The 19,271-nt window shown below is 36.3% G+C and overlaps 1 pseudogene; it reads right to left on the bottom strand.

The window, feature by feature from the left end:
* Positions 1–8,969, bottom strand: part of LOC116631999 — an 87,710-nt pseudogene extending 78,741 nt beyond the window's left edge.
* Between the last annotated feature and the right edge of the window lie 10,302 nt (positions 8,970–19,271).

Here is a 19,271-nt window from a genome sequence, read left to right as displayed (position 1 = left end):
TTTCCCTATGTGAATGTATGAAAGAATTAAAATGCTATTCAACTAGTAAAATATTATTTAGTATAATATCTCATTTTTATCATACTTAGAAGAGAACAAAATCAAAGTCTTATATAAAGAAGATCATTTGAGTGAATGAGCTTCATGAAATGATTTACAGCTCATACTAAAAGATCTATAGGATGTCATTACAGGTCAGACTAGTGATTGTCACAGATATTAAAAGAAAACTTGAACACTGTAAAGCCAAATTGTCACATTTCAGTATCTGAAATTGCTATGGAAAGAATTAGCAGAATGAAAAATTGTTGCCAGTTATACTTCATTTATGTGAATATTAGTCTTCATTTAACCCAAGGACCTCCCTGTTGACTATTCACTCTGACAAAGACAAGGTATCAGTGTTCTTTAAGCAATTATAATTTATTTAAATATTAGTGAATAAGATATTCTAAAACATACTGTATCATTTAGCATTTAGTGAATCAGTTTTCAGCAATTTTTTATTAATCAAAGTAAGCAAAATTTCTTAATAGTCAAATGATTAAATGAATAAATGTGTAAACAGATTTAGTCTAGACTAAAGAAGAAAATTTCATGATCTGATTTCATGCTGCCCTGGTGCATAGCTGGAAAAATGAAATCCAGCTTATAAGCCATAACATGCCAAGTAAATATCATATGAGTGAGCCAGATAAATAGGCAAAGTGATCTTTGCTTACCCTTTTGCTATTCAGCAGTTTACTAAACAAACTCATGATTTGTATCTAAGAATGGTCCCAGCTTACTCTGAGCTTATGTTTTAGATAATACATTCTTTAAATTAGCTGCTGTATTTATAACACAAAACCTCTAATGGAATCAGTCTTTGCTCTTAAATTGTTAGCAAGAATCATAACACACTAAGTCTAGTCCTCCTATCACAACTCGAATAAGTAAAAATTCCTATGACTTAGCTTAGTAAAAATAAAGTTGGACTACATTCAAATTGAAAATTTCTGTCCATTAAGGGACACAATCAACAGAGTGTAAAGGCAATCTATGGAATGGGAGAAAATACTTGCAAATCAGACATCTAATAAGATTAATATAAAGACTATATAAAGAACTCCTACAATTCAAGAACAACAGCAAACAACCTGACTAAAAAATGGGCAAAAGACTTGAATAGACATTTCTTCAAAGAAAATAAAAAAAGGGCTGAGAAGCACATGAAAAGCTTTAGCATAACTAATCATTAGGAAAATGCAAATCAAAACCACAATGAGATGCTACCTCATCCCATTATGATAGTTACTATGCAAAAAAAAAACCAAAAACAAAACCCAGAAACAACAACAAAAAAATGAAAATAACAAGGATTGATAAGAATGTGAAAAACTTAGAACTTTATGCACTGTTGGTAGGAATGTAAAATGGTGCAGCTATATGGTAAACAGTATGGTACATCCTCAAAAAGATTAAAAGATGATTACCATATGATCCAGGAATTCCACTTCTGGATAGATAGCCCAAAAAACTGAAAGCAGGGTCTTAAAGAGATATTTGTGCATCCATATTCATAGCAGTATTATTTATAATAGTCAAAAGGTAGAAGCTACCTAAGTATCCATTCATGGATTAATGGATAAAGTGTGGTCTATACATACAATGGAATATTATTCAGATTCAAAAAGAAACCAAATTTTGTTATAGGCTTTCTAACACATGATACAACATAGATGAACCTTGAGAACATTATGCTAAATGAAAACAAGTCAGTCGCCCCACACAAAAATACTGTATGATTCCACTTGATAATCTAAGTCTAGGTATCTTTGATACCTAGATGTAGGTACCTAGAGTAGTCAAATTCATAGAGACAGAAAGATGAATATGGATTGCCAGTGGCTGGGGAGAAAGGGGGAATGGAGAGTTGTTTAATGAGCATAAAGTGTCAGTTTTACAAGTTGAACAGAGTTCTGGAGATAGGTTGCACAACCACGTGAATATACTCTGCACTGCTGAACTATAACTTAATAATTAAAATGGTAGATTTTACGTTATGTGTATTTTATCACAATCACGATTTTTTAATTTTCATTGACTATTTTCTATGTAGTCAATAAGAAAAGTGGCAACCAAGCACAGCAAGATTCTTTTCTTAATTGTATTATTTATATGAAAATATTCAATACATTTCTTGACACATAGAAGGGACTAAAAATAGTAACGCCTTATTTTTTCAGTAGACATAAAAATGTATACATGTATTAAGTTTCTCCTCAGTTAATGACTTACAATGAACAGGTGTTAATTTTTTCAGCAGGAACACAAAAATGGTATTTTAAAAGGCTTTTTATTTTATAATACAATAAAATTTTACCTAGGATGGCAACTACTAAAAGGGATTGAGATCATAAGAGCTTCCTCAAAGCTCAGTTATTTCTACTTTCTTCCCCCTCAGTCTCTGAGGCTGAAATCCTCCTATTCTTTACACTTCCCCAAGAAGTCTCCTTCCTCATGGAATGGTATACCTAAATTCCTTCAACTGTACAGAATACATGAATGATGCGGCTAAAGACAGGGACAAGTAAACCAAACTGAAGAGTAAATGAAATTCATGACAGATTGAAATAAAGCTTACTGAAGGACTTGGTAAAAATCTCATTTGAAAGATTAGTTACCTGTGACCAAGGTGGTAATGCGATTACCACTACAAACTACACAACTAATTGGAAGGAAATCAGGTAGAAGAGCCAGGAGTTTCAGTTTCTTTCTTTTACCATAATAAAGCCAATTCACATGCACCCTGATTCAGGTAATTACTCTCTAACTTCTAATTCTAATTACATATATGAAGCTGGAAATCCAAGATAATTTTATCTTTTACTTCTATGTGGTGGATATTTGGATCTTTCCAGTTTGGTTTTAAGGTCATTTTGCCTCCCATTAATAGTAAAAATATTTTAACCTGAATTTTTAGTTTATTTAAAAAACATCTCCTCAATTAAGTAAAATTAAATCTCTTTAATTTACAGACACATAAACAACATAGTAAAAACATTTCCCTTTTTTTCAATTTTCCTATTACTGCCCTTAATAAGGAAAATTTTAATTATAAATTTTACAATGAAGAAGGAAAAATTTTATTATAAATTTTACAGTTAAGATCGCTCACTGTTCAGATACTTATTTCAAATTTCAGTAATTAGAATCACTAACAGGAAGCATGGTCATTGTTTCTACCAATATTCCCATTTCAAATTTTGCAGCTTTCAAAGTTACCAACAAAATGTGATCTTTTTGTAATTTTGACAGCTGTTTCTGTGCTTTGAGTACTAGTATAAAATCATGTAAACTGGGGTCCCTGGGTGGCTCGATCAGTTAAGCGTCCCACTCTTGATTTTGGCTTGGACCCTGATCTCAGGGTCGTGGCATCAAGCCCCATGTCAGGTCCCTGTTTGGCTCTGAGTCTGCTTGGGTTTCTCTCTTTCTCTCTCCCTCTGCCTCTCCTCCCACTCCCACTATCTTTCTCTGTCTAAAATAAATATATCTTTAAAAAAAAATCATGTGAACTAAGTAAAGTATGAATGCATGCATTTATTGCTAACTTAATTTGTGAAAAGTGTGAGCAATTTCTCCCAGTATTCTAGACCTCCTCTATTGACCAAAATACTTCCAAATACTCTGCCTCTAAGTAATAATAAAGAGAAAATTACCTGGTCACACAAACAGGGTCAAAATTTCCTGCTTTCATCGACAACTCAAGAATTCTCTTTCAGGGGATATTTCACCAACATTTGAGTACACCTGAGGCAGATGTGTAGCGAAGATATTGCCTGTTAATGGTTAAGATGAACACGTGAGAGGTGTTTGAAGCTCCTTTTATAAAGATTCCAGGCTGATCACATGGCTGGGTTTTCTACATCATTTCAGTGAAATCGCAAACACCTGGAGAGCAGGAAGCCTGCAGAAGCGAAGACTGAGAAAGAGTGGTTTAATAGGATATACTGTTTTTTGGTGGAGCTGCTTTGACCTGAAACTGAGAAGTAGTGCCTTTAACTTTGAATAAGCTATGAAGGTGGAAAGTGATTAAAAAAAAAAAAAAAAAAAAGGATATTGGGTCAGCCCTGACTGTAAAAAATGACTTTCACTGGGAAAAACACTGTCATCAGTACTGACAACAGAAAAATATTTATTAAATCCACTAGTTGAAGTTTAAGTGTAATTCTAAGGTCAGTAGAATGATTTTGAACATCTCTGTTTCCTGGAAAGAAAAAAAGTATCCGTTCACTCCCTTTGGAGAAATTTGAAAGAGATAGTAGTTACTCCGTCATGTCCCATTCATATAAAATTTCTAGGAAGGCAAAATTAAAGTCAACTAATATTTGATATTAATTATAGCAAAAGTAACTAATATGTAAAGATTTTGATGCAATAAAGTTGTATTTACATGTGATATGTAGCTTATTTCTGGTTGAATTCTACAACATGCTCCCTGCTTTTATCATTTTAAAATATAAGCATAATAATTGTTATGGTCTGAATGGTTTGTGTTCCCCCCTCAAATTCATGCCTTGAAATCCTAATCTCCAAAATGATGGTATGAGGAGGCGGGGCCTTTGGAAGGAGCTTAGTCCATAAGGGTGCAGCCCTCATGGTTGGTACTAGTGCCCTTAAAACCGAAGTTCCACAGAGCTCCTTAGCCCCTTCCACCGCGTGAGTACAGAGCAAGAAAGTGCCAGTTATGTGAACCAGGAAGAGAATTCTCACCAAAACACGACCATGTTGGCTCCTCAATCTTAGGCTTCCCAGCCTCCAGGGAGTGAGAAAAAACTTCTGTTGTTTATAAGCTACCTAGTCTATGATATTTTGTTGTAGCAGCTCGAAGAGACTAAGACAATAATTAAATGAAGAAAGCTTTAAAGGCAGCAATCAATGAAGTAATGAAATGTGATTTCAATTTAAAATTTAAGAAAAAAGAGAGAGAGAGCATGCACATGAGAGAGAATAGAGAACGCCACCCTGGCTATGCATTTAATTCTGAGAAGAGCTGCATCTCTGAAAATTAAAACCAATGCTCTGGAATTTAAACATAAGCACGCACAATGGAAGAGCTGGCAGGCCAAGAAAGAGTCAAAAAATCTTTTGTATTAGATGTCCCTATGATAGGATATGAGCATTTTATCAGAGGCAAGAAAAAAAATCACTTTTTCATTTCTCCATAGTGAATTGAGCTGAATTTCTAAACCACAAGACTGTTCACATTCACAGGAAGATAATTTACCCAGTGTGATTGACTGAACAGTCCACCAGGTATTTCACATATATAACCTTCGAAGAGAAACCAGAAAGCATTTGTATTAGTTTGCTGGGGCTGCCAAAACAAAGTACCACAGCCTGGTGTCTTCAACAATGGAATTTTTTCTTACAATTCTGGAGGCTAGAAATCTGAGATGCAGGTGTCCCAGGGTTTGGTTTCTTCCAAGCCCTCTCTCTTTGGCTTTGTAGATGGCCGTCTTCTCTGTCTTCACATAGTCTTTTCTCTCTGTGTGTCTGTGTCGTAATCTCCTCTTCTTATAAGGACCATAGTCATTTGGATTAGGGCACACCCTAGTGAATTCATTTTTACCTAATTTTTTTTTAAGGACCCTATCTCCACATATAGCCGCATTCGGAGCAACAGGCTTAGGACTTCAACCTAATTCTGCTAACTCTCCAATGAGAATTTGGGAGGGCCATAATTCAGCCTACTACATCATTATTCAACTCTGCTAGAAAGGACTGCACACAACACCTGCTGATCTTTTCCCCTCTTTTTAACCTTGTTTCTTCACAGTGGCATACGATACATAACACAACACCCAATACCCAAAATGTTACTCAGGGAGTAAGGAGTTCTCAGTTACACTGGGAAGCATATCATGTGGAATATACACACATTACATCAGAGTAATTTGAAGATCTGAACAAAGCTTACCATATTAATCTTGAAAATATTAAAAAGAAAATGTGTGGCATAATGCAAATAAAAGAGTTAATATCTTTAAAGGTAAAAATAAATTTCAAAATTAAGCAATTTCTGTTTTAAAATTAGAAAACAGACCAACTACAAAAGAAAATATACAATGATGGAGAAAAAAAGTAAATTTCTACAGATGAAACACTGAAGAGAAACTTAATAAGAAAGGGGCGCCTGGGTGGCTCAGTCGTTAAGCGTCTGCCTTCGGCTCAGGTCATGATCCCAGGGTCCTGGGCTCGAGCCCCGCATCGGGCTCCCTGGTCAGTGGGGAGTCTGTTTCTCCCTCTCCCTCTGTCTGCTGCTCCCCCTGCTTGTGCTCTCTCTCTTTGTCAAATAAATAAATAAAATCTTAAAAAAAAAGAAGTAAGTTCACTAAACTTGGAGGTCAAAGTAAGATGATAAAACAACAGAATGAGATGAAAGGGTGAGTTTGGATTAAGAAAAAAATAATGAAAACCCAAAGGAACAAATTAGAGAATTAAGAAATATATTAGACCAAATTACAGAGTTGCTATTTCCCTAATACCATCACATTGGACATTAGGATTTAACATATGATTTTGTGAAGAACACAAACATTCCATATAGCACTGGCATTAAAAAAAACCTTTGAAATATTCAATGTGAAGTCAGAAGTAAGAGATGACATGATTTAGATAATTAGAAAAATATAACAGAGAGGACAAACAAAATGATCCTAGTTTAGGACAACTGGCATCCACAAACTAGAGAAGGTAACAAATATAACCCCTTTTAAGATCCTTAAACATGCTCTGAAGGTCTCTGAAATTTAGGGAAAACTGTGTTACTAAGAGCACTAATCATTCCATGATTCATTCTTCCTTCTTTCAATAGAACATTTTGGCTTTTCTTACACAGTCTTCTCCAGTTGGAAAATGACCTTCTCAGGCTCCACTGTAGTTATGTGTGACCATTGGTTAAGTTTGTGCCAAATGATGCAAGCAGATGTGATAAGTACAACTTTCAGGTCACATTTTTATAAATGATATTTTTAACCTTTCCTTTTTGAAAGCTCATTAGATGGTAGTAAATTAATTGCAACTAAAGTATTAACCCACAACAATGGACAGAATATAAGTTGATCTATCAATACAAAAGAGTTTTCAGTTAGATTCCGCAATCTGAAAGAAAGAAAAAGAATAATAACCAATAAATAGAGCACAATTTAAAAAGCTATTCTCTAGAACACAGCCTGAATTTAGAACTGTGAAAAAGACAGTAAATTTTCCACAAAAGACTAAGAAATGCTCCAAATTTGAAGACCTTTATAAAAGGCAATAGTGACAAATGTGACAGAACACCAGAGGAATAAGACCTTATAAAGAACTGTCACATCTCTAAAAGTGAGCCTAATAACAAGGAGCAAAAATGAAGGAGTTCCTCTCTAATTTACTGAATGGTTTGTGGAAAATCAGGCAAGCTAGTGTATGTACTGTTATCTCAGAGTAAAGATCCACATATTCTGTTATTTTGGAAGCTTGCCTTATTCAAAAGAAGACAGAGGCACAAAGTAAACGTCACCATGAGGAAGCATTCAAAAATACTAGCCTGAATATTTCAAAAATCAATGCCATAAGAGGGGAAGGGTTGTTTTGGATTAACAGAACCTACTAGGCACAATAAACAAATGCAGTGTGTGAATATTGCTTGTATACTAATATTAAAAATGAATAGCTAGGAAAGATAGTCTAGGAGATATGCACTTAGGTCAGAGATCCCCTTTGCTGCGATATTGGTGTTGTGATTATGCAGAAGAAGGTCCTTATTTTTTAGAGATGCCTTGTGAGGAATCATGATGTCTTCTTTTAACTCATGTTCCCTAGAAAACAGCTGTCTAGGGGCTGAGACAAATATAGATGGGGTAATGTTTTATTAAGAGCAGGGTACTTTGAACCCCTTCATATCTCCTAGAATATCTTTCCTAGCTATTCATTTTTAGTATCAGTATACAACCAATATTCAGATGAAGATGGGAAATAAAAAGTATCAGTTTTGACCCAGAACTACCTGCAACATGAGGATAATAACTTGGCTTGCTAACATTCCTTATCCAATCTAATTTTCAGAGATTGTAATGACTCCTTACTTTGAGAGATTGGATATGCATCTCCATTCTCAAAGAAGTGAGAGGATTTTGATCTCACAGGAGAGATGGATGTTGTAAAATGATGTGAAAGGCTCTCAGTGACACAACCAGTGAGCCATACAATGCCCAAATTTTGTAGCACTCCAGATCTACTTGGTTTCTCCCACTATCCCCATCCCCAGCCTGGCTGCCTGCCTTGCTTCCTGGCCAGAGTTGAGCTTACAAGTTTTGTGACTATTGTAATGATATTAAAGTACCAGTCTATACTGCTGACATTACTTCTATCACAGACCAAAAAGTCCCATGTTTATAATCTACTGACAGGTGAAATCCATGACCAGGCCTGGGCTGGACTGTACCTTTAGAGAATTTCGTTTTACCAGAGGCTCTCTGGTGGATCCAAGAGACATAACCTGATAGATAAAGAGAGTTAACTTTCTGCTGGGTGGACAGCGACCAATAAGCCAATAAGATGGGAAGAACTAATGGATAAATAGCTTGCCATCTCACCTACATGGATTGTAGCTTCATACAGTCTTTCTGGAGACACCCTAAGACAGATCAACCAGCTTTAGTTTTCTGCAAAGCTATGTCTCAGATATTTATTTCACTCCCTTGAATTTGCTTGTCCTCCCTGCCTCACTTTCCTCTCATGCTTTCTACCCTGCCCTCAATAAAACATTGCCCCATCTATATTTGTCTCATTCTAGATTTTCATCAACAATTTCAGATATCCTGGGTTGCTTACCTGGTAAGGTGTTCCGCCAGAGTTTCTATAATTACCTCATCTCTGTTGATCCACAGTCTTTGTAATTTCCCATTTAGATTCATCATTGACCATATTCCAAGTAAATCCATTGGACCTTAGGTATACTCTTTCCTGATGGACTTTTCAGTGACAACCAGCTTTTCAGGCTAATCAAGATTGATTTCCCCAGGCAGTATTTGTACTCTTGTCATTGTCTGATAATTCAATAAGATGAAAAATTTTTAAGTGGTCAGTTAGTCGTGAAAGTTTCCAATTAGTGGAATTCTCACTGTGTGTTTGGCAGAAGCACACTTTTCTACCTCTGAACCGAACCAGAACTTCTAACCCAGCAGAGCCTACTTTTCAAGGAGCAGAAGCGCTAAGTGAAGGCAGTGATGATAAAAAGGAATATTCTATTTCTACTTCTTGATTCTTAAACTAGTGTATTCTTGCTCTTAAGGACACATCACTATGTATTTGTTATTGATCAAGAGCATATATATCCTGTAAGACTATACCCCAAATGCACAAGGCATTGCCAGAGATTGGTACCTTAGCTTTACCACAAACAGGCTTTTTCACTACTTTTTCAGTCCAGTAGATTCTGGGTTTGGGGATAAAATGGTAAAATCAGCAAATTCCATGATCATAAGTCAATTGTTATCCCTCTTCTGCTATGAACAAGTCATTTGATCTGAAGCAATGCTCTGTAGGATACAATGCGGATATGTCTACCATTCTTTAAGCCCTCAAACAGTGGTTATGCTCAAGGTTTCAAAGTCAGAGAAGGCAAGGCCAAATCTGGAGTAGAATACTGACTTCAATAAAGATGCATTGCTGCCCCCTCCAGAGTAGAAGGGGTTCAAAGTAACTGTCATGCCCCAAGATGAGTAGCTGGCTTTGCTAAGAAATCATCAAGGATGCAAAATCAGCTTCTGATGCTAGAAATTTGGATATGTAGCAGTGGAAGCAACTATCTCCATCCCGCTACGAGAGGCCTCTATTGGTGCCAGGGCATGCTCTTTTCCTTGACTGATCAAGGAGGGAGGATGGTGGACACCTACAGGAGAGGCCGTCCTGTCCACCTCATTGTAAAGTTTTCCTTGAGTAAATGCTCTCTGAAGGTCACTGAAGTGAGACAAAAATATCTGTACAAATATTCCCCATTCCAAGTCCATCCACACACATATCCACCAGAGGGCACTTCCCATCCTTTTGGTGTTGTTTTCCCAGACTTTTCACCAATTTCCCAATCATTTGCCACAGCTGAGGAGTCAATCCTTCTCTCTACCTCAGGCCACCTCTTTTTCCCTGATAAATGGTCAATCAAGTGTACCACTCACAGCTCTGCACCCCGGACAATTTTCTCTCACGGTTGCCCTTCCTGCCAATCCATGAGGGGAACTGCGATACAGCTTCAGTCTACCTCTGACTAGTACCAGTATATCGCATGTATTCATTTGTGAGCCAGGCCTAATTCCTTCCCTCCTCTGCAGCTGATCATAGAGAATGTCCTCAGAGGCCAGTGTGTGTTCAGGGAGCAAGATAAGTAGGGGACAGGGGAGTCCAGAACACTGACCCATCTAATTTTTTTATGCCATCTAGAAAGGTTTGAACCTGATACCTCATTTACCATTCTTATTTTTCAACCGAGTTTGCTTCTTCGACTTCTGCAAAACATGTGACTCAATTGAGTTGGTAACAGCCAGCTCATCATCAGGTGCTCTTGCCCACAGGCACTCGCTGTCTCATGTTCAGCTGCTCCGTCTCTGTGAGGGCAGGAGCGCGCCAACAGTGCAGTGTGCGCTGACGCTACCGGAAGATGAGAGCACCCTTTGAAGCTGCCATAAAAGCCCTCTGGCTTTCACTATCTGTCTTTAACTTGACAATAGTTATCATTCATCTGTCAGTCTGTTCCAGACTCTGACTGCCATCAGAAACAAACCACGCTCATATCTTTGTAGTTATAATTGCATTAGACTGGACCACTTGTAGTGGCCACTGATCTCCCACTATGTGTTTTTGACCTCTGTGCCATCATGATGTCACTGCATATCAGGGATTGTTACCATCCCTTCACCAACAGCAATGTGATTTCTACTGCCATCAGAATGGAAAACAATCTAACTTCAAAATCCATCCCTGAGGTTCTACTTTCTAGTGCCATTCCTGGCACCAATTATACCATTCCCTAGAAAACAGAGCCTGAGAAAAAATTCCTATGTGCTAACACTGAAGGGGGGGGGGGGGGGGTATGTGATTTCAGAGAAGCAGGCATGAGAACAATGGAGAAGTGAGGCAAGGAAAGACGGGCAGCGATTTGAGGGGCTGCATTCCTGAACTGGCCACAGTTCCACCGCTTGGTTGTTTGGCTGCACAGGCCACCTCCAGAGAGACTGTACAAACCTACTGCATCTTGAAATCGTTTGTGAGGGGAAAATGGGGAGAAGAAAAGAAATTCATCAGTTGCTTCTTCCTCCTTGCTCCTGCGTCTCATTATCAAAACCAATTCCATGAAACGTAACTCTGCCTCATTTCCAGGTTGTATCACCTGATCACCAAGCAGGATACGGTGAAGCCAGAAGCTTTGCAGTCCAACCCAGCCAGGGAGCAAGCACAGTAGGCTCTCCTCACAGGCACTGAGGCATGGGGCTCTTAGGTCTACAGTAGCATCAGTGTCCACAACTTGACAACTGTGAAAACGGCATAAGTCTTGGCCAAGGCTGTTTTGGTCAGGAAACACAGTAAGAGTTGAGGCCTGAGAAAGAGGGAATGAGAAGTTCTGGAATGTTCCAAACCTGGGTCTGGTACAGACCTGCAACACACTTTCAAATGGTTCAGAAAAAAGTGATGGATAAAGGGAATGACAGATCAAGCAAAATAATAACAATGTTTGACTCTAGAGGACACATGCATGCAAACACATTATGTTTAGATTTTCTATATTTGAAAATTTTCAAAGTTGAAAAAATCAAAGTCATAAAAATAATAAAGCATGATTTCTGAAGATAAAAAAATAAAAGTGGTATTTGAAGAAATTTCACAAAAGGAAGAACTGAAAAAAAAGGACTTCTTGAAAATACAGGAAATACACAGAATCAATGCATAAGCATAACATTTCTTTTCCTCTTTAACTTTTAAATGATGCTTTTTAAATATGTTTTATTTAAATTTCAATAGACGCTGCACTCTATTTTAAAGAAAATGTTCCTGTAATTCCAGCTGTATACATGCACATAACAATTTAACTTGGAATTCTTCCAGTCCAATTTCAGTTGAGTCATGGAGGCAGTACACGCTGCTACATTCCAAAGTGAGTGGTGATAGAGTCCACAATGACAAATTTCATGCCAAGTGGTTGTGAACCTATTAAAGAACTCATTAACAGGAAGAGAATATAAGGATAGGATTTTTGAGAGACTGGAAAGCCTTTGGGTCTTGAGGAAAATTTGTTTGGAAAGTCTTGTGGATTGCAGGGGGGGTGGAAAGAAGTTGCCTGAGTGGCGTTTCTATGGGAACTTGTTATATGTCTGCTGTAGTTGATGGACACAGTATTCTGAGGTGTGAACGCATTTACGCAAACTAGAAGAGGACAGACTGGCTAGAGCACTTGGGGTAGCATAAAAGGAGAGGCTCATTTAGAAGATGGCTGCACAGCTTTCTGCTGAGGTGACAAGTCTGTATGACTTGTGGAATAAGACATGGAACCCGTGGAAGGACTTTTGACCTTTGAAAGTGAAGTGATTGTGACCAAGAAGTTTCTGCAAAAGAGATTTCAGCAAATATTAGCCTCATCTGGGAAAGACAAGATAATTTAATGTGAAATTAGTTTCAAATTTTGATTATTACAGGACACTAGGCATTTTTTTTCTTTTTTTCACTTTATTATGTTATGTTAATCACCATACATTACATCATTAGTTTTTGATGTAGGGTTCCATGATTCATTGTTTGTGTATATTCAGTACGTGCCCTCTTTAATACCCATCACCAGGCTAACCCATCCCCCCACCCCCCCTCCCCTCTAGAACCCTCAACTTTGTTTCTCAGACTAGGCATTTTTATTGAATTGGGACAATTTTGCCTCTTAAAGTGGCCAGAGAAATTTAAATTATCTTAGAGCAAGTATAAGAATCAAGAGGCTCACACATGTTATCACGTAAGATGAAGGATACTCTTTCTTAGCATTTAGTATTTTAAAGGGCAACATGAGACTCAAAACTTTATTGTTGCATCTTACGATTCTTGTTTCCTGCAACAAGCCTTTTTCATAAACATATGATAAGGATGGCAATTTTTATGCAGATGTTTTTGCTTGGTTCTCTGAATTTTGTATACTTAATTTTCAAATAATTGTATTAGTAGGACAATTTTTAAAAAACACATTTAAAAAATAAATAAGCAATTTTAAATATTTAATTTTATTTTGGATTCATATATATATATGCCTAATGTGTATGTATGTCTATTTTTCTGAACTTGAATCATTAACATTTACCAATATTATGAACATGTATCATTTCTTTTATGGTATTTTATCAAAATCTTTAGGAAAATTATTTTAATTGTCACAGCTTTCCTTTGGAAAAGTATAATCTACTTTTGAGATGTTACTTTATGATTCTAGTAATGAAAGGAAGAGGCTGCCTGAGGCCTGTTTTTCTAGAGAAGCTACAGAAATTGACAAGGGTCAGAAGGAAACAAAGGGGAAAGAGAAAGTACTTTGGGGTTGCAAGGCAAGTAGAGTCTGACGCTCACTCAAATGCTTTTATATATATATAAAGCTTTTATATAACATATATATAAATTAAATTAAATCTTTGCAGTAAAGCAGACATGCAGACTCCTGGTTTATCTCCACATCTCGAAAAACACCACCATTTGGAAGAATCAGCTACTGCTACAGAGCTACTTAGCAGATAGGTTTCTCTTGGTTCTATACAGAAAATTCTAACCAGGGCTCTCCCTTCAGATCAGAGACAGATTCTCCATTTGTTTTCTCATTTCCCTCAAGTGTCAGTGATTTCTATTTGGATTGAAATGTTCACAGGCAAATATCACAGGACTGAGTTCAAGTCTTAAGGAAGTCTTTCTCTCATCTCTCCTATTTTTTTTTTAAAAGATTTTATTTTTATTTATTTGACAGAGAGAGACACAGCGAGAGAGGGAACACAGCAGGGGGAGTGGGAGAGGGGGAAGCAGGCTTCCTGCCGAGCAGGGAGGCCGATGTGGGACTCGATCCCAGGACCCTGGGACCACGACCCGAGCAGAAGTTAGATGCCTAACGACTGAGCCACCCAGGAGCCCTCTCATCTCTCCTATTAAACACACACAAAGACACATGCTTACTTATCATGTTGTATAAACTTGGGCAAGGCATTTAATATTGTTAGCCTCAACTTCCTTATCTAAACAAGAGGAGTAACTACACTGTCTCCAAAATCTGTGATATATACAGCACATGAGGTATTTTGGTGAGTGTGTTTAAATAATTAGGGGATTTCTATATAGGATTTTACTAGTAGTAATACTACAAATAATAAAAGGCAACAGCTTATCACTACAGCTTTCAATTACATTAATTTAGGAAATTATCTTAAACGGGGAATTTTGGCCAAGTGTAACTTTTTTTTTTTTTTTTTTTAATGGTGCTTGAATCCAGTTTAGTGCACATAGGAGATTTTATAGTACATTGTTTCAAGTTTTTTTGCAGTAAAAGGAATGTAACAAAGTGCAATGCTGAAAGCACTATGGTAAAAGCATTTTAGGTGAATTAAGCTTTCTATGAGTATAAAGGGACACAAAAAATGTTATTTAAAATCAAATAACATCTACCTATTTGAAGTCATAATGACTTCACAGCATTGAACTATCACAGCATTATATAGCCCTTCACAGCAAAGGACTGACGAGTCTACAATATACACTAAACATTCAGAGAAAATTGACCGATTTTTATCTCTACTTTTATAAATTTTGACCTCAGAAAACCTGTGATAAAAGGCTACTGTACCTTGAGATATTTTTTTGCTGTTCATTTTTGAAATGTAATTAAGCTTCAGCCCTATTATTCCCTGACAATGGAAAAGCCATCGATTGTGCTGCTTTTGAAATCCTGTATCACATTAGGCACTTTCTAATAATGATGCCCTTGGCTTAAGAAGAAGAGAAAATTGACTTGACCTAATTAAAAACTCTGAAGATCCTGTCTATTATTTTTTCATAAAACTTATTTGGGCCATATGCCAATTATAGAATGAACATGTAAAAAAAATCTTCTGTCAAATGGAGATAAAATAAAATGATATATGGTAAAATAAATCAGATTGTAAGAAGTGAGATTTGTCAGACTATAAAATTTCTGAGCAGAATGCCCATCAGTGAAGTTTCAAAATGGGAGTACATTCATCTCTGTTAGTCTAAGTGCCTTAGATCCAAGAAAAGAACAGGGCTTTGCCAAGAAAGGTGAGTTTGTAGTATAAAAGCATCTCTCTTCAAGCATAATTACCACAAACTTCAGTGAATAAGGAAGAAGCTCTTATTATCTTGGTACCATCTTTCTATCTCCTTCCATTTTATTTTCTCTTACAATGAAATAGTCCACATTATTATTTCTGAGTGAATCCAGAGCCAGGAAGCCACAGACAGCTTGGAAGGTTTTCAACCTGCAGTCTTCATTCTAAGTCAGAACTACTTGAATTCACCCAATCAGCGAGTCAAAATAAGAAATGAAGTTCAGTGTCCTGTTACACCTTCAAAAACCTAACTACAGTCACTATTGTTTTAACACATCAAAATCTATTTCATGAAATCTCTGACATCTATCTTTCTTTTTATCTCTTACATATTTAGAATTGTCTATTGTTCCCCGGTGCTCTGTGGTTCCTCACCACATTGTATAAAATGGTCAAACAGCTGCTGTTTTCCTGGTTTTGTGCATAATATCTTATGACAATTCATTTTTTTCTTTTGCAATTAATTCTTGGCCATGCACATACATACCTGTTACTTCTGACATTTGTTTTGTCTCAGAATACTGCTTCATGTTTATTTAGATATGACTTCATACATGTAATTATGTATTAAATAATTGGTATTTTATCTCATTTTATGAAATTATATTTTTAATATAAACTTACAAAATACATATCATTGTATAATGTTTTATTAATGTGATTCAAAATTTGAATTGGCTTCCAATCAACCAGATAAAAAATTAAAATCTTGCCAGCCTTACATAAAAGGTTTTCTACAATATGCCCCAAACTAACCTTCTAGCTGGTTTTCAATGGAAAATTTGATCTTAATCAATACTCCAGCCAAATGAATTTTCCTCATACCTGAAAGCCCTACTCTGCGTGTCTGCCTCAGTCTTTGTTTGTGGTATTCTCTTTTACCTGGACTTTGAGGCACTCTCATGCCAAACAGTCAACCTTCAAAATCCATTGTTAATAGGGCTTTCTAATTTAATTTTTCCTATCAGTTCCCCCTAGGGAAAAATTACGATTTTTTAATCTTCCAAAACCCAATAACAATTTATTGGTGCCCCTTTTGTGATTCAGCACCAGCTTCCATAATTCCTTTCATGTATTAGGCCTTTGAGTATTAGCTGTCCATTGAATTTGTATACTTTAAGTGACACAGAGACACTGTTTTAGATAAGCCATCCATATGTTATAGTACTGGTCTGCACATCTGAAGGAAAGTTGGCTTCTGGAAAGGGAAATATGACTAACTAATCTATTAGGCTCAGGAGGACTAGATACATGGAGAAAAACTTCTACAGCAAGCTTAATTAGTTTAGTAACAATTAAATCACCAGGCTGAGGCGGGTGAGGTGGGGGAATGGAGGGGAAATTATTATGAAGACCGGCATAATAGAGCATAATAATAATAATAATAATAATAAAGCAAAGGTCTTATGCATAAGAAACTTCCCAAACATAAAGTTGGTGTTTTTTTCCCTGGGGAAGATTATACAATTGAATAAAATATGCACATTCACACACAGAAGTGTATACACATGACACTGAAAAAGAACTGCACAGGGGTGCCTGGGTGGCTCAGTTGCTAAGCGTCTGCCTTTGGCTCAGGTCATGATCCCAGGGTCCTGGGATCGAGCCCCGCATCGGGCTCCCTGCTTGGCGGGAAGCCTGCTTCTCCCTCTCCCACTTCCCCTGCTTGTGTTCCCTCTCTCGTGTTCTCTCTCTCTCTCAAATAAATAAAATAAAATCTTTAAAAAAAAAAAAAAAGAACTGCACAGATGAAATTTTGAAGTTGCTGGTGACCCTCAGGTCTTTGTGTCAGTGCGATACCAGATGAATAGTAATAAACTTAAGAAGAACTTGAGTTAGCCCATAAATACAAGAGAATGAAACAAATCAACTTCAAAACAAGCAGTTAACAATAATGCATTGAAATAAACTAGAATTATTATTGTTATTATACCCAGAAAAGAATTATTGAATAGATACAATAAATTACTTAAACCTTAAACTGTGTGTGAACCTGTTTAAAATAATGAAAAGTAAATATAATACAAATAAAAGGAAGAGATACTTCACAAAATAGGCAGTAAACTTATGGAAATCATTAACTGCAAAGAAATTATGTAACCTTGAAAATGCAGTAGTTCACTCAAAATCTGTGGTTACATTAGTACCGAAAAGAAACCCATAACATGCTAAAAGAGCACTGTGTATATCTTATTATCATATATATTTGCATTTAATAAACTGACTTATGCCTCTCTCTTCCACTAGTCTGCAAGTCCAGTGTCCAGTGTAATAGCTGCTCATTAGGAGTTTCATAAATCAAGGAGTACAAGAATGAATCACTCAGACATTGTACGGTATACAACATATTCTTCAAGATAGTCCAAGACCTAAGAGTAATAACCTTGAAACAAATGTCAATTGAAATACTTTCTTGGGAAAAACTTTTTAATGAGAATGTCAGACTGCATGAATAGCGGATCTACAATCACTACAGTAGAGGAGCCCAGCGATCTGAAACGGTGCCGACTATATAAACAACTCAACAACCAGCATGACTGCTTGTGTGTACCAGCAGATTATCAGTTCAGTTGGATTCAGCAAGGAAATGCTTGCACTCTCATTGTGTGCCAAAAATCAAAACAAACTTTTCACACAACTGTTAGTTTATGGATTAATACTGTTGGAGCCTTGGGCTAATAATGCCACAGCAAATGGTTAGATTCCAAAGCAGTTAAGTTAGTTCTATTAAGCTCCACTATAATAGACCAAGTATCTGTATTCCCTTGTTGATACTCTAAAAATACTCACTTTTGACCAGAGGGGTCAATAAGCAGAAGTTAATGAATGAGTCACCTTAAATCTATTAAAAAAAAAAAATCTGAAAAAAAAAAAGAAGATAGTAGGAGGGGAAAAATGAAGGGGGGGGGGGAATCGGAGGGGGAGACGAACCATGAGAGACTATGGACTCTGAGAAGCAAGCTGAGGGTTCTAGAGGGGAGGGGGCGGGGGGATGGTTTAGCCTGGTGATGGGTATTAAAGAGGGCACGTATTGAATGGAGCTCTTGGTGTTATACTAAAAGAATGCATCATGGAACACTACATCAAAAACTAACGATGTAACGTATGGTGGTTAACATAACATAATAAAATAAAATTTAAAAAAAAGAATAAAAATATCTGAATAAAAAGAGTGAACCTAATTCAAAGTAATCTTTTCTCATGATTACTGATAAAGCAAGAGAATTTTTGTGTTGCTTTATTGTGTTAAGATTAAAAATACATCACATAATCATTCTGACTTTTCGGAAAATAAAAGTATGAAAACTATATTTTGTAAAAACTGTATTAGTGTATATAACATACATGCACAATATATGAAGGTAGCAACATTGCTTGAGTAACGTGTTCACTGTTTTGGGTAAAACTGATATAAAGAAAGCACTGTTACAGATTATACAACTTATGTTAAATAAAAACTAGAAAACCAATAAAAACATCTCAAAATTTATTTTTCTTTAATATTGAGACCTATAGAAACACATACACATATCAAATTCTGTATTAAAATTAAAGGCAACAAGTATTAGATTTTGTTCAGGTTATTATAAATTATTAATGTGCTTTGCCAAGGTATGCTAAAAGACAAAATATATAGAGAGAGAGCCTTAAAAGTGAATTAAGTTGTTAAACTCACAATTTGAGAAGTATCGTATGTAGGAAATGCATACGTGGTATATCTGTTTTTAGAGTACTCTGCCCTAGAAGACTTGGTAGGTCATATTAAGTATGACAGCTAAACTAGATGTAATTTTCCTAACTGTGAAAATGAACTGTATGTTTGGTTGTTGTGTTTTTTTCTTCATTTTCTTACATGTAAGTTTGTGTAGTAAATGAACTAGAATTTCTTACAGAATC

Source organism: Phoca vitulina, unplaced genomic scaffold (genome assembly GCF_004348235.1).
Source record: "Phoca vitulina isolate PV1807 unplaced genomic scaffold, GSC_HSeal_1.0 scaffold6, whole genome shotgun sequence".
In the NCBI taxonomy this organism is placed as follows: Eukaryota; Metazoa; Chordata; class Mammalia; order Carnivora; family Phocidae; genus Phoca; species Phoca vitulina.
The sequence above is the reverse complement of the archived record's forward strand: the minus strand, read 5'-3'. Positions and strand labels throughout refer to the sequence as shown.